Source organism: Nuphar pumila, chromosome 12 (genome assembly GCF_984573655.1).
Source record: "Nuphar pumila chromosome 12, dmNupPumi1.hap1.1, whole genome shotgun sequence".
Taxonomy (NCBI): Eukaryota; Viridiplantae; Streptophyta; class Magnoliopsida; order Nymphaeales; family Nymphaeaceae; genus Nuphar; species Nuphar pumila.
Window position 1 is genome coordinate 6,263,009 of NC_143260.1, and position 14,471 is coordinate 6,277,479.

Sequence of the window (14,471 nt, forward strand, 5' to 3'; positions counted from 1 at the left end):
CCCCACAGGCATAAGGAACATAGACATAATAAATTCTGGCATCGCATTTAAAACATGCTTGATGAGAGTAAGTCTGCCGGCAATCGAAAGGTAGGAGGCTTGCCAAGTCAAAATTTTAGTCTGAACCTTTTGGAGAGTGGCGTTCCAAGCAACTGATGGAATCCGTGAGAGCTGAAGCGGCAGACCAAGGTAGGAGAAAAACTTATCTGAAGTGGCACACTGAAAGATCTTCTGCCCAATGGCCTGCATATGCGGAGGAACATTGATCATGGACATGCAACACTTATCATTGTTTAGCAAGAGGCCCGACATCGATAGGAAGAAGAGGATGATGAGCCTGACTCTTAACATCTGTTCGATGGATCCAACGCCGAACACAATCATATCATCTGCGTAAGTAAGAATATTGCTCTGGAACTCCTGAACTCCTAGTGGCTTAATAAAACCACACCCCACGGCCCTCTTGAGCAAGACTACAATGCCTTCAGAAACGACGTTAAAAAGCAGAGGAGACAAGGGGCATCCTTGCCGAATACCACTCCCAACCTTGAACTGCTTACCACAGGCCCCGTTAATCTGAATTTGGGATTGTGCATTAGTGACCAACTCACGCACCCAGCTAGAGAAGCGCCGACCAAATCCAAAGTTCTCCAATATGTGAAAGAGGAAAGGCCAGTCACTACAAGAAAAATGTTAATTAGCGACGTAAATTTACGACGGATTTTTTCCGTCGCAAATTAGCGACAGATTAGCTAGAGAAAACTTTCTTAATGAATTCGTCGCTAAGTAGCGACAGATTAGCGATGAAAGTTGTTTCATCGCTAATCCGTCGCTAATTAGCGACAAATTAACGACAACAATTATTTCGGCGCTAATTCTCAATACAAGAAAAACATTTTAGCGAGGGATTTAGCGAGGGAATTTTTCCGTCGCTAATTAGCGACGGAAAAATTCCCTCGCTAATCCGTCGCTAATTTTCGATTTAAACCAAGCGCGAAATTTTCCCTCTCTCCCCGTTCGAAATTTAAATCGATCGCGCTCGATTTAAACCGAGCGACGTCGGAGTGCGCGTTGGAGAGCATGTACATGAGAGTGGAGGACGGCGACGCCGGAGGACAGTCGGCGATCGCTGGAGGACGTCGGCGCCGGTTCACGGAGGATGACAACGCCGATTCACGGAGGACGACGACGCCGGAGGATGGTCGGCAATCGCTGGATGATGTCGGCGCCGGTTCACGGAGGACAACAACGTCGGTTCACGGAGGACGGTGACGGCGGAGGACGGTCGGCGATCGCTGGAGGACGTCGGCGCTGGTTCACAGAAGACGATGACGCCGGTCTACGGAGGATGACAGCAACACCGGTTCACGGAAGATGACGGTGCCAGTTCATGGAGGATGGCGACACCGGAGAGCACCGATTCATGGAGGACGGTGACGCCGGTTCGCGATGAGGCAGAGCGACCGTTCTGTGCATGCAATGCCTGTCGAGTGCGGTATAAGTCCGGCTTAGTGCTGCCGGAATACCGTCCGACAAGGATCAATTTTTTTTTATTTTTATTTTTAAATTTAGCGACAGATTAGCGACGGATATTATCCGTCGCTAATCTGTCGCAAAGTAGCGACAGAATTAACGATAGATAATTTTTTTCGCTAATTAGCGAGCAAAAATTCGCGATGGCCTCTATCCATCGTTAATCCGTCGCTAAGCCATCGCTAAACAGTTTAGCGACGGCTTAGCGATGGATTAGCGAGGGATAGAGGTCGTCGCTAATCCACGGTTTTCTTGTAGTGAGTGCACCGAGTCATACGCTTTGTGGAAGTCAAGTTTAAGAGTAAAGAACGGCCTCCCACTGGACTTCATAGAGTGAACCACCTCTGTGGCCAAAATAAATGAATGTTGCAGCCGTCTATGGGGAATGAAGGCAAATTGAGCATCTGAAAAGATCTGATTAGCGACAGATCGCATCCTGGTAGCCAATACCTTGGCGATGATCCGATAGATTCCCCCTAAGACCGAGATAGGACGGTACCGCGCTATGTCCACCAACGTAACGTCTTTCGGAATAAGAGATACAATGACCAGATGATAGATAGATGGTAACCGACTTTTGCGGTGGAGAGAGAGAGTCATGAAAATAAATTGATCCAATAAATTGACAATATAGAATATTGTTTTCCAGCAAAAAATATCGTTCCCATTTGACTGCAGTCTCATAGGGAGAGTCTTGGAGAATCCGCAGGAGCTGCTCTCTCAAGTTGTGCATACCCTCCTTACCGAAGGAAGGAATCGACCTCTTGTTATAAAAAAAAAACTTGTTGGTTTCGCAACTTCCATATGACCCAAATGATGACTTGAAAAGAAGTTTTCCAGCTCTATTGCACTTCCTTATCCGTGAACCGGAAGCCGAACCACGAGTGGATGTCATTGATGAGATGGTGGGCTGGGCTCCACCGAATCCCAAACAGTCTCATAGGAGATTGCCATAAAAAAAAGCCACCGTGGGGCAGAGGAGGAAGAGGTGGGACGGGATTTCTGAGGCCAACTACCATATCTCACATCGACTGGGGAACTGAAAACCCAATTTTTGAAGTCTTTCATGTGTCAGGAGACGATCTGGTAGGGCTCATCAGAGTGTGAGAGCTGCCTTGGTGAAGAAGGCCTTCTTGACCCACATCATCATGTAGATAGGGTTCTTAGGGCCACTTTCTCTAATGGCTTCCCAGATGGCATGAGAGTTCGAGACTTTGGAAGGCAGTCATTTGAGAAGAGGGATGTCCATCAACCTAAGAGGCATGAGACTATGATACATGACGCATTGGGTGTTTGGGGGAAGCAACGACAACATGAGACCTTTAAGGGTCAAACCAAAAAGCAAAGTCTCCGATTTCCCATTGGACATGGGGAAGGATAGTAGTCGCCCCCACACTTGACACCCTTCCAGCCATGGGATCCTCTGCTAGGCCGTAGGGGCAACCAAATGGATTAAAGATGAAGGTATTTAGTTTCAATAATGGATGTCCAGAGGGCTGCACGGGTGACTACTTTTCAAGCCAGTTTTGCAAGGCAAGCTAAGTTCATCTCATAGAGTTTACAGATGCCTAGCTAGAACCCCTTTATCTCGGGGTTTACAGACTTGATCCCAGGAAACAAGGTGATGATAGTGGTGTGATGATGAGGAGTAGTCATCCCAAAGGAAATTAGACATTATCCTTTTGAGGATAAGAATGACACTCTTCGAGAGGAAGAAAGAACCCATCCAATAGAAGGGAAATGAAGAAATGACTGATTTTGTCAACACCACCCGGGCGGCCATTGACAAGTGTTGACCATTCTATGCTTCAAGTTTAGATATGAATTTAAGTATCAAGTGTTTCACACATGCCTTTAGTGAGCTTGCCTTTGAAGAGAGGAGTGCCCAGGTAGGTGATCAGGAGATCTTGTGTGTGCCACCGACTCTATCTTTGAATGATGTTGATTATTTTATGAGGGGACAGGTTACACAGAATAAAAATGGACTTTTAATGGCTAATCAGTAGACCCGAAGCTCCTTCAAAAAATTGGGAATGAACTGTCTATAATCTCTGATGAAAAACAAGGCATCATCGACAAAGGAATAGTGGTGCCAATATAAATCTCTTATAGAGATAAGGGCAAACAAGTTGTTGAACACCTCTTGATTCAAACGGTGCTTTAAGTCTTTCCATTACCAACAAGAACAAGGGGGCATGGGGTCACCTTGGTGGATCTTTCTGCTTTCCTGAAATTGTTTACTAGCTTCCCTATTGATGATGTCCCCATAAGGATTGGACTGGAAAAAGAAGTCAGGAATGTTGTCGGGGCCCAGGGCACAGACTGACACCAGTTCAAACACTGCCTCTTGATATCCTTCAAGGTAACCTCCTTGCTGAGAAGAAAGTTCTGCTGAGTGGATACCTGAGGCTCTCTCATTCCTATGAATGGGGAGGGAAGGACAGTAGATTTATGGAACAATTTAGAGAAGTTAATATCTTCAGCTTTGATTTCCTCGGATGAGATAATGGAGGTCCCATCCTCCCTAATGAGAAAACCAATCCATTTTTTCAAAATGTTGTGGTTGTACTACGAGTGAAAGTATTTAGTATTGTGATCTTCCTCCTAATTAAGTCATTTGCATTTAGATTTCTGCTTACACATCGATTCCTCTATATCCACTAAGATTTGGAGCTGTGGAGTTCTTTCGAAATATCATCTTGGTCCCCTTTTGCTATATCTTCATGACACTGTTTAAGTTATGAGGAAATAGCCTTGATATAGTCCGAGATGTGGCCCATTGATAATTTGGCCCACTTGGTTAAATTCTTCTTGACAAGGTCCAAGCGAAATAAAATCGCTAAAATTGTGTTTTCAACTAAAGTCAAGCATTGTATAATCATGTTTAATGGTGATTGAAAAAAAAAACACACAAAAAAAACATTTATTTCATTTGATAAACCAAAATTAAAAAAAACTATCTGCTAATTAAAAAAATCACAAAAAAACCTAACCCTAAAGAAAGCACGAGAAGAAGAAGAAGTGGGTTTCCTGCTGTGCTGGAGAGGTCGACAGACGGTGAACTTCTGACGGCCAGATGCAGGCAGGATACCTGAGGCCCTGACCCAGTCTAAACAGTGAGAGAGCAGATTTTTGGGTGAGAGAGAGAGACTTGCTGGGGTGCAACGTGCACTGGAGGCCACCGATAGACGGTGGTCCGACTGGTGGGTGGTGGTGTTTTGAGGAAAGTGAGGGAGAGGTGGGGTCAAGGTTATGGGTGGTGGTGGTGGTGGTATGTGTGTGTGTGTGTGGTGGTGTGTGTGTGTGTGGTGGGGGGGGGGGGTGTTGCGTAAAGAGAGAGAGAGAGAGATGTGGGGTCGGGATTAATAAGAGGGGGCACAGATCGTGCCCGCCTAATGCTCGTTAACTCAATACCCTTATTGAGAGATTTTTCAGGCCCTAACGTAGTCCTGCCTCTGGCTGGTGTCCTCAACTTGGAGTTCTACCCAATAGAGAGATGAGCCCACTAAGCGGAGGCAGGATCAGGTGCAATCACATTGCACAAAAGTAATGTGCCGTTGAACACCCTCCATCTTCTGTTGTCAGGTTGTCAGAGTAGGGCCAAATAATAACGAATGAATGGTGATCAAGTGCAGTGGCACATTGCATGTGTGCAATGTGATCACACTGGATCCCAACAGAATTAAGTGACCCGATTTTCAATGAGGGTTTTTCTTCTTCATCAAAAAAATTAAAAAATAAAAATCCTAGCAGCAGACAACATTCAATCATCAAAGTCAATTATGGGTCATCATTGTCTTTCAAATTGGTTCAAAGAATGAAACTGCAACCTTCCCTTGCATGTAAGGGTGCACATGAGTCAAGCTGGAGATGAGCTCAGGCTCAAAAAGGCTTGGCTTGAATTGAGCTCTCAAGTGGCATTAACTTACATTTAAAAAACAAAATAATTGTATAGTGGGCCAGATTTTAATTCACCTCACGCATACAAGGTAAACAGATTACCCACTTAGCTAAAGACACATTTTATGTTAGTCAACAAAACTATTACATATCCTAAAATTAGTCTCCATATAACTATTATACAAACTTAACCGGGCTAATTGAGCTTAATCAAGCTTGAACGTCTGACCAAGCTCGGCTTGTTTACTTACTCGGATGAGTCCAATTTGGGTTTAAACGAGTCGAACCTGAGTCTAGCTCGAGCTAGCTCGTCTGGTTGTGCAGCCCTACTTTTAGAGAACACATCAGGTCAAAGGCAGCTCTGAGGGTATACCACCACCAACAGGGGCTCCGGTTGTTTGGTAGGAGCAGTGAGTGCACGCCACCTTGTGTTCTGATGTTTCAAGTTCAAATCCCATTGGTACGGTGGTATAGCTGGTAGGGGTCTGTCTAACCCTAGCTTGCCTATCAAAAAAAAAAGTTAGTGGAGGCATACTTTTCATATTAGTTCATTCGGTTGGTGAATAACTTCAAAGGATTGTAGCTTGAATGGCCATAAGTGAATTATGTTTGGACAGTTATCCTAAAACAAAACATGTAATACTACCTTTGAACCATGGTTTTCCTTTTCACTTTCTCTTTTTTTCTTTCTTCTTTTTGGATGAAAATTTGGGCTGCAAGTTGTGGCAAATGCATGCCCCTGAAAGTTTAGCAGATTTTTCTCAGAAAAATTCCCTTATCTGTTTCAGTCTTAGAACATACTCTGTATTTCCGTTTAAACGTTTCATTTTCTAAAGCATAATATAAACTATGGAGAAACCAGTTCTAGAAAGGGTCTCTTGATGCCATATTTTTATTATGACAAAAACTATTAAAGTGCTCTCATATACCATGGACAGGTTATTTGTTGTTCAGTTTCTTCTTCTTTTTTTTTTTTTTTCTTAGGAATTTTCTTGGTAATGTGTGCTGTATAATGAAGAATAGGTTGCTTGTTTTCGTTTCAGAGTAATGGTAATAATTCTTGTGTAGAGAAAATTAATAATGTGCATAGCAAAATTCTGGTGCCGACTTTTGTGAGTTGCATTTGTTGCCATATTCATGAAGGATGATCAAGTTGGCCCTACGAACGAGTATAATGCATCAATCGTTATGTATGAAAGACTCCTGAATCTGGCATCCTATGCTCTTGTTGAGGTTTGTTTCTCTATGATCCAAGAACCATTTTGCTCTTGTATGTCACAATTTCTCAATATTCGTACCTCAATTTTCTACAGAATGAGCTTAAGCATGGATGACTGAAGCTATGGAAGGAGCCTTTTGTTGAGGCTGCAGCATGGAAACCTTGTGCTAATCAGAAAAAACCTTCAAGTTTAGGTTTGATTTAACTTTACATTAGCAGATCTATGGTTTCTTATGAGAACATTCTCTGTAGTAGGGAATTGAAGTGAACTGGCAAATGTTAATCTGGGAATTTAGTATCATCGGTCTTTCTAATGCTTCTGTTTCAATAGGGACGAGCACCACAAGAGCAAGATACATAATGGTTACTGCAAATGGGGGTCTCAACCAACAGCGCGTTGCGGTAATGTTTCTACATCAAACTTGGATTCCAGTGAATCTTGTAAGAGATGCGGAGGAACAATTGAAAGGCTTGAACCTTGATCTGTGAACTAATTTCTTATACATGAACCTAATGCCATGAAATGCATTTCATGCCCATAGGCAACAATTTTTTTCTTGAAATATTAGCTATTTTATTCCAAAATTGTTGTTTGATTATAGTCGCCTTTGTTCTCTTTTTACTTTGATCTGCTGGGAAATGTGCTGTACTCGATGAAATCAAGGTTTACTGGCCTTCAGATTCAGATTCGATGACAAAAGAATTGCTAGTGTATCTCAGGGCACCCAGTTTGGTCTCAAGATGTAGTGCACCTCCAAAATCATGCGAAGTAGAAGAAGGATGGTAAACTTCAGTTGTGTTAAAAGATTGTCATTCTACATATATAGGGATGGTGGGAAGTTGAGATCCTTGTAAATAGTTGTTTCATTTGTAAGTGGATGAAATTTATACAAGTGAGTCTTGCTAGGAGTCACTAGAATATGAGAACTAATGTGTGAACCACAATTTTCAAGAATTTTTTATTCTTTTCTCTTGAATCTGACCGTATGAATGTGATCTACATGTTTGGTTTCATGAGAACACTCACTTGAATCATCCGATTTTGATGCATAAATGAGATTTTTTTAAGGCTTTAAAATCATTGGCTCATATTTTTCATAAATATTCAAGCATTCAAAAATCATATTTTTTCATCGAAGATACACGATCCAATGGTTGATTCCTAGCAAATTCATTATGCCAAGCACATCCACATGGTTGGATTTGCAAAAAAAGTGTTGGAAATGCCCATATTTTCAGTTCTCATATTTTGGTTCTTATATTTCAGTTCTCATATTCTAGTGATTCGTTTTGCTAGAATATAAGTATATAACTACTTCAGGTATTTATCTTACCAGCTTTTAGCTCCATGTAGTTGCAAGCCTTGTCTCTTACCAACTGGGTATGAAAGTTGGAAGGATCTAAAGCTGGTAAAAGAACAAAAAAAAATTCCCTTGGTTGGTGGGGCTTGGGGGAGCATAGTTGATATATGTATGTGATTATCTTGAGTTGGTCCTTGTCTGTGCTTTGCCCATCCAATTTCACCTTTACCAGTCCAATTTCACCTTACATACATACACAAATACATAGAAACACACACACACACACACACACACACACACATATATATATATATATATATATATATATATATATATATATATATATATATATATATATATATATATATATATATATATATATATATATATATAAATGAGCAGAGACACATTGGGGCTAAGGTGGGGACGTGCCCACCCTGACTCTATGTATGGTTGGGTCAGGGTGGGCACACCTAGATCCAACCCACATGCCCCTCCCTCTCCCACATCCCTGACCCTGACTCTCTCTCATGCTTTGTCTTCCACTCCGGCGGCCCGTCCCCCGTCTGGCGGCACCAGCAACGGTGCAACCCCCCTTGAGGTTCTCTCTCTCTCAACTTTTCCGGATTAGGGTCGGTTGTCCACCATTCGGTGGCCTTTCTACCCTAGCCCTGGTGGCTTAGACATTGTCTCCTTCTTTCCAAACTCTTTTTTTTCAAAAGGATTGGTAGAATCTTTATTTCAAAGTTTTTTTTTTCAAATAAACTAATATATTGTTAGGGTTTAGGTTTTTTATGTAGTAGTTTTTTTTTGGAAATGCTATGAATGTTTAGTTAGGGTTTCTTGTGTTTTATTTTTCAATTAACATTAGGCATGTGTAATGAACACTTGATATTGGTTAGAATATTAGGGATCTTTTTCAATTAGCTTGAATCTATGATTTTTTTGGACTTTTGGGTATTGATTATGGTTTTCCCAAATGACTTGAATATGTATGTAATTAAGGTTTTAGGGTATTTTTGTGCTATTTTCTTTTCAATTATCATTAAGCATGATTCCATTAATGAAGGCTTAATTTTGGTTAGCAAATCCTTAAATCTTTGATTTTTTTTTTAAGAATTAAATTTTTTTATTTCCGTTTGTCAAATGACATAAATATTTAATTTGGAGTTTTGCATTTTTGTAATTAGCATATTTATGAATGATGTTTTTATATTGACATAAACGGATAGTTTATGGTTCTAATTAACTCGATGAATATTGTGTGATTTGATTATGGTTAGAATATTAGGCTTTTTTATTAATTAACATAAATCATAAATTTTTATGTTTGTTGGAATTGAGGTTTTGATTTGGTTTTTTTAGAATGACATAATATTTGGTTGTGGTTTTAATTTATGAAGCTTGTAGGATTAGAGTTTTGATTTGTTTTTTTTAAATATCATGAATTACTATAATTTATTAGTAATTGATTTTTTTTGTCTAACAATATTTTGCACAATCCTTGTCAATGTTTTGCCCATCCAATTTCGCTATATATTTGAAGCAATGGTCTAACAATATTTTTCACGATCCTGTTGACATTTCATACTTGACATGTGCTAGTCCTTCCAGGTGGATTTATGTTAGGTCTTAGGTCCCCTTCCTAAATAAAAATGTTCTACTTCCTTGATACAAGTATAGAACTACCTTAGGTATTTAATACAAAGATGCAAATGATGCCCTACAGGCATCACTTTAAGGTCTTAACAGCTCCATGCAGTTGCAAGCCTTGGTATGAAAGTTGGAAGGATCTACAAGTTCTGACAGTGCCAGAAATTTTCCCTTGGTTGGTGGGGATGGGGGAGCATGGTTGATATATGTCTATGTATTATATTTGAGTTGGATCCTTGTTAGTTCCTTGCCCATTTCACCATGCATAGCGTAGCTAGGGGGGGGCAGGACTGGGCTGTAGCCCAGTCCTGACTCCCGAAACAGTTAAATTTTTTTTTTTTAAAAGTCCAGTCCTTGCCCAGCCCCGATTCCATATGAAATAGATTTTTATCCATTTTTGTAGCCCAGCCCAGTCCTAGCCCAGCCCTGACTGCAGCAAATAGTTTGATTTGTCCATATGAAATAGATTTTTATTAATAATTGTAGCCATTTTTTATTTTATCTCAAAAAAAAATTTTTTCGGGGGCGCTGCCCCCGAACCCCCGACTATGGCACAAATAAATTTTTTTTTGCTACACCCCTATTTGCCCCCCCTTCACATGAATCCTAGCTACGCCCCTGTACATACATACATGTATGTATGTAGCAATGGTCTAACAATATTTTTCATGATCCTGTTAGGATTTCATACTTGACGTACTAGTCCTTCCAAGTGGATTTATGTTGGGTTTCGTTGGTCCCCTTCGTATACAAAAGTGTTCTTTTGAAACTGTGGCTTGGTCATTCATTCTGCTATACCATTGATCTTTATGATTGCATTGGGTCTCATATCACATATTATTGGTTTATTAGTAGATGTACCCATTCTTAGATTATTAATGCCTAGAACTTGAGTAATACATTGTAATAAGACCTGGATAACAATCCTATAGTCTGGCAGAATCATTAGGTTAAGTTCATTCACTTGCTTTACAAATAATATACATGTCCTTTTAGAACAAGCAAAAAGGAGGAAACAAACTTTTTTTGTGGGTTAAAATTTAATGAGTTGTTTGACACTTAAGAGCTCCTTGTTATGCACCATAATCTGTCATAAAAGTGACGCCCTGTGTTTCCTGGAGGAATTTTGAATGTTGAAGCTTCTTTCATGTACAAAACTGCAGGTTTGCAATGCTGTTGCTGTAGCTTCTTTGCTTAATGCAAGTCTAGTACTACCCAAATTTCTTTATAGCACAGTCTGGAAGGATGAAAGGTACAGTACCTCTATCATTTTGTTTTACGTATGGAATGTTATTTCCCGTTTCAGTTGGTTATGCTTTGTACATGTTTTTGATGCATACTTCAGTTTTGTTTATCGTTGCTTTTCTTTGATGAGGCATTCTTTGGCAGTAGTGCTACTTTTTCTTCTGAATGATAAAATGCTTGTAAAAGGTTTATTTGTATTTGGTGTTTCTGAGTTTTTACATGTCTATATTTTTCATTTTAATTTCATAAGACAAACTGTATAAATTACAAATAAATGCAAAATTAAGAGCCCTTCCCACTCAAAAAAAGAGGATAAATGCTATTAGTAGGTTGACTATTTGTGTATAAATCCACTGTTGCAATGCACAATCTGGATCCTTTCTCCTCTTCACATAGACGGGTCACCTACATGTGCAGACCCACACACAGATCAAACATGATCAATAAAAACACACACACGCTAATCAAACATGATGAATAAAGCTTAATCTCTCTCTCTAACGTCCCCATAGAATCCCGTGTAAGTAGCTTTCTTAATTTCTCTTTCAATTAAAATACATTTATACCACAACCAAATTAGTAAATGACAATAAAATTCTCAACTCTCACCTTGACATTTTACATGTTTCATGACGTCGGTATTCCTATAAAAACACAAAAGCATAAACAATTTGGTAGATTACATTCAACCCAAACCACTCCCCTTTATCATTTTTAAATGTTACAATACAACTCAACTTTGGCTCCCTAATGGCCTTTATAGCTTCTTTATAAATTGTATATAGATTGGCAAATTAAAAAGATTTTATTTGATGGTATGCAGCCAATTTGGAGATATTTATCAAGAAGAGTATTTCATTAACTTTCTGAAGGAGGACGTGAGCATTGTAAAGGAATTGCCTCCCCATCTTCAACAGTTAGATATTGAAGCAGTTGGTAGCCTTGTCTGTTCCTTCTCTTTTTGTAACTATGATGTTTTCATTCTTACAACCTAGAGTGATTCATGAAATGTATAATTTTTTGTCTTTTCCATTTAGTCAGATTACCGACATGGATATTGAAAAGGAGTCGAAACCTTTTTATTTTGTCAAAACAATACTTCCTCTCCTCCTAAAGAATGAAGTGGTCCATTGTCTTGGATTTGGCAACCGACTTGCATTTGATCCATTGCATCCCAACCTCCAGGTTTGCACACTTCACTTGTTGATTTATGAAAATAGACTAGAACTGTAAAGAAGCCAAAAGTAAATGGACTGCAAGGTACACACACACATAGGGGTGGCAAAACCTGACCCTGACCCGACTCGCCAACCCGCTTCTTAGGCGGGTTCGGGTTTGGCTTAAACGGGTTCGTGTCATAAACGGGTCGACCCACCTAACCCGTTTATTAAACGGTCCGGGTTCGTGTTAGGGGTATGCCAACCCGGCTGACCCGTTTAATAAACGGGTTAGGCGGGCGGGTCAACCTGTTTACCTGAACCCAACCCGCCAACCCGTTTACCTGACCCGCCCGCCAACCCGTTTACCTGACCCAACCCGTTTATTAAATGGGTTAAACGGGTCGTGTTGGGTTAACCGTTTAATAAATGGGTCGGGTTCATGTTTGCCACAGCCGACCCGTTTAATAAACGGGTCGGGTTCGTGTTGAGGTATGCTGACCCGTCAACCCAACCCGATTGCCACCCCTACACACACACACACACACACACACACACACACACACACACATATATATATATATATATATATATATATATATATATATATATATATATATATATATGATTGTTTTATGTATGAATATCATTTTGATGTGTGGAATTATGTTCGAGGAATTTGTGTTGACTTTATGATGCCATGTGAAACAATTGCAACACCATGCAGAGATTAAGATGCAAATGTAACTTCCATGCATTGAAGTTTGTTCCCAAGATTCAGATGACTGGTTCCTTATTGGTTAGAAGAATTTGGCAATATGATGCAAGGTGGAGCCCCTTGGATGTGAAGTTGCTTGGGAGATTCCTCCCTGGTGCTTATTCAGAAAAAGATTCTTTGAAAAAAACATCCAAATATCTTGCTTTGCACCTGCGGTTTGAAGTGGATATGATATCATACTCTCTATGCGAATTTGGAGGAGAACATGAGAGAAAACAACTTCAATCTTACAGAGAGATCCATTTTCTTGCTCTTGTCACGCGGACAAAGAATGCTAAGTATGTTTCTTTTTTCACTGAGCTAAAAGTTTTGCTTATATCATTGATGCATCAACCTTTACAACCAAGTATTTGAATGCCATAACTAGTGTATACAGCGCAACATTTAAAACTCATGGGTCTATCCTGGTGCTCTGGTGTTCTGGTCAACTTGGCCCAGATCTGCCCATGTTAATTTAGGGACTCAAGCTTCCTGATCCATTTATGTTACTTGGGCAAATTATCCTTTGAAGTTGCAGAAAGTTAGATCCACTGATAAACTCTATCAACTTTGCCAATTTATCCAAATTGGTCTAAGTTTCACCAAGTTGGTGTTGGACTATATGTCAACAAATCAATAAGAGTTGCAACTTATTGTCTGATCACATCCCATTTATGTGAATTTCACTATAATTCTTTAGTTCACTGATTATGGTTACAGGTCCATTTCTCCTGCAGCTCTGAGAAAACTGGGCTGGTGTCCATTGACACCAGAGGAAGCAGCTCTTATGCTTTCAGCTCTTGGTTTTAAATGTAACACCTATATCTACCTTGCTGGCTCTCATATATAATGGTGCGAAATCTAGAATGGCTGCCTTGACTAGACTATATTCCAACATAGTCACCAAGGAAGACCTCCTGTGGCAGCTGAACTTGCACCTTTCAGGAATTCCTCGTCTCAGGTAACTTTATCTGTACTCTGCACTGCTGAGTTTGACCATATTTGTCTTTTGTGGATATAAGATTTGGGTCAGTCTTGTATGCTCCTGTTCCAACTTTTATAGGTTTTGCTCAAGGCGCTTCAACAGTAGAAGATACCAACATATAACCTTGTGATCATTGTTTGGAGATAGACTGATCTCTCTACAGACCCACATCATCTGGCTTCAACTTGGAAAATCCAGCCAACTTTGCTTTTATGTGTGTAAACAATAATATTATCTAAAAATGTCCTTTTTGCTGTCTGCTGGGTTCATGCTCATAATGAACTGGAAACATGACATCTTTTTTTTTTCTTAATTGATTTTTTAGTGAGTTCAAGATAGATTATTGATGTTTTTGATGTGGTTGATGCAGTTGGCAACACTGGATTTCATTGCTTCTGCAGCTGCTGATGTATTTGCCATAACCGACTCTGGAAGTCAGCTTTCCTCTCTTGTATCTGGCAACAGGACTTACTATGGCAGTGGAAAGATGCCAACATTGTGCCCTAACAAGAGGAGATATGCAAGAATTTTGTCAAAAAATGGCAGCATAGGATGGCCAGAGTTTGAGGAAAGGGTGAGGAAGATGATTCAGGAAAACCAAAGAGTGAGGGTGAGACCATTTGGTAGAAGCATATATAGGCAACCCAGGTCTCCTGAATGTATGTGCAAGCCCTAATACAAGGTTGTCATCATTACATTCATGGAATTTTATCTTCTTAAA

General features: G+C 40.1%; 1 pseudogene; it reads left to right on the top strand.

The window, feature by feature from the left end:
• Positions 1–1,397: 1,397 nt before the first annotated feature.
• On the top strand, positions 1,398–14,426 carry LOC149819800 (O-fucosyltransferase 8-like; annotated as a pseudogene).
• The last annotated feature ends 45 nt before the right edge of the window (positions 14,427–14,471 follow it).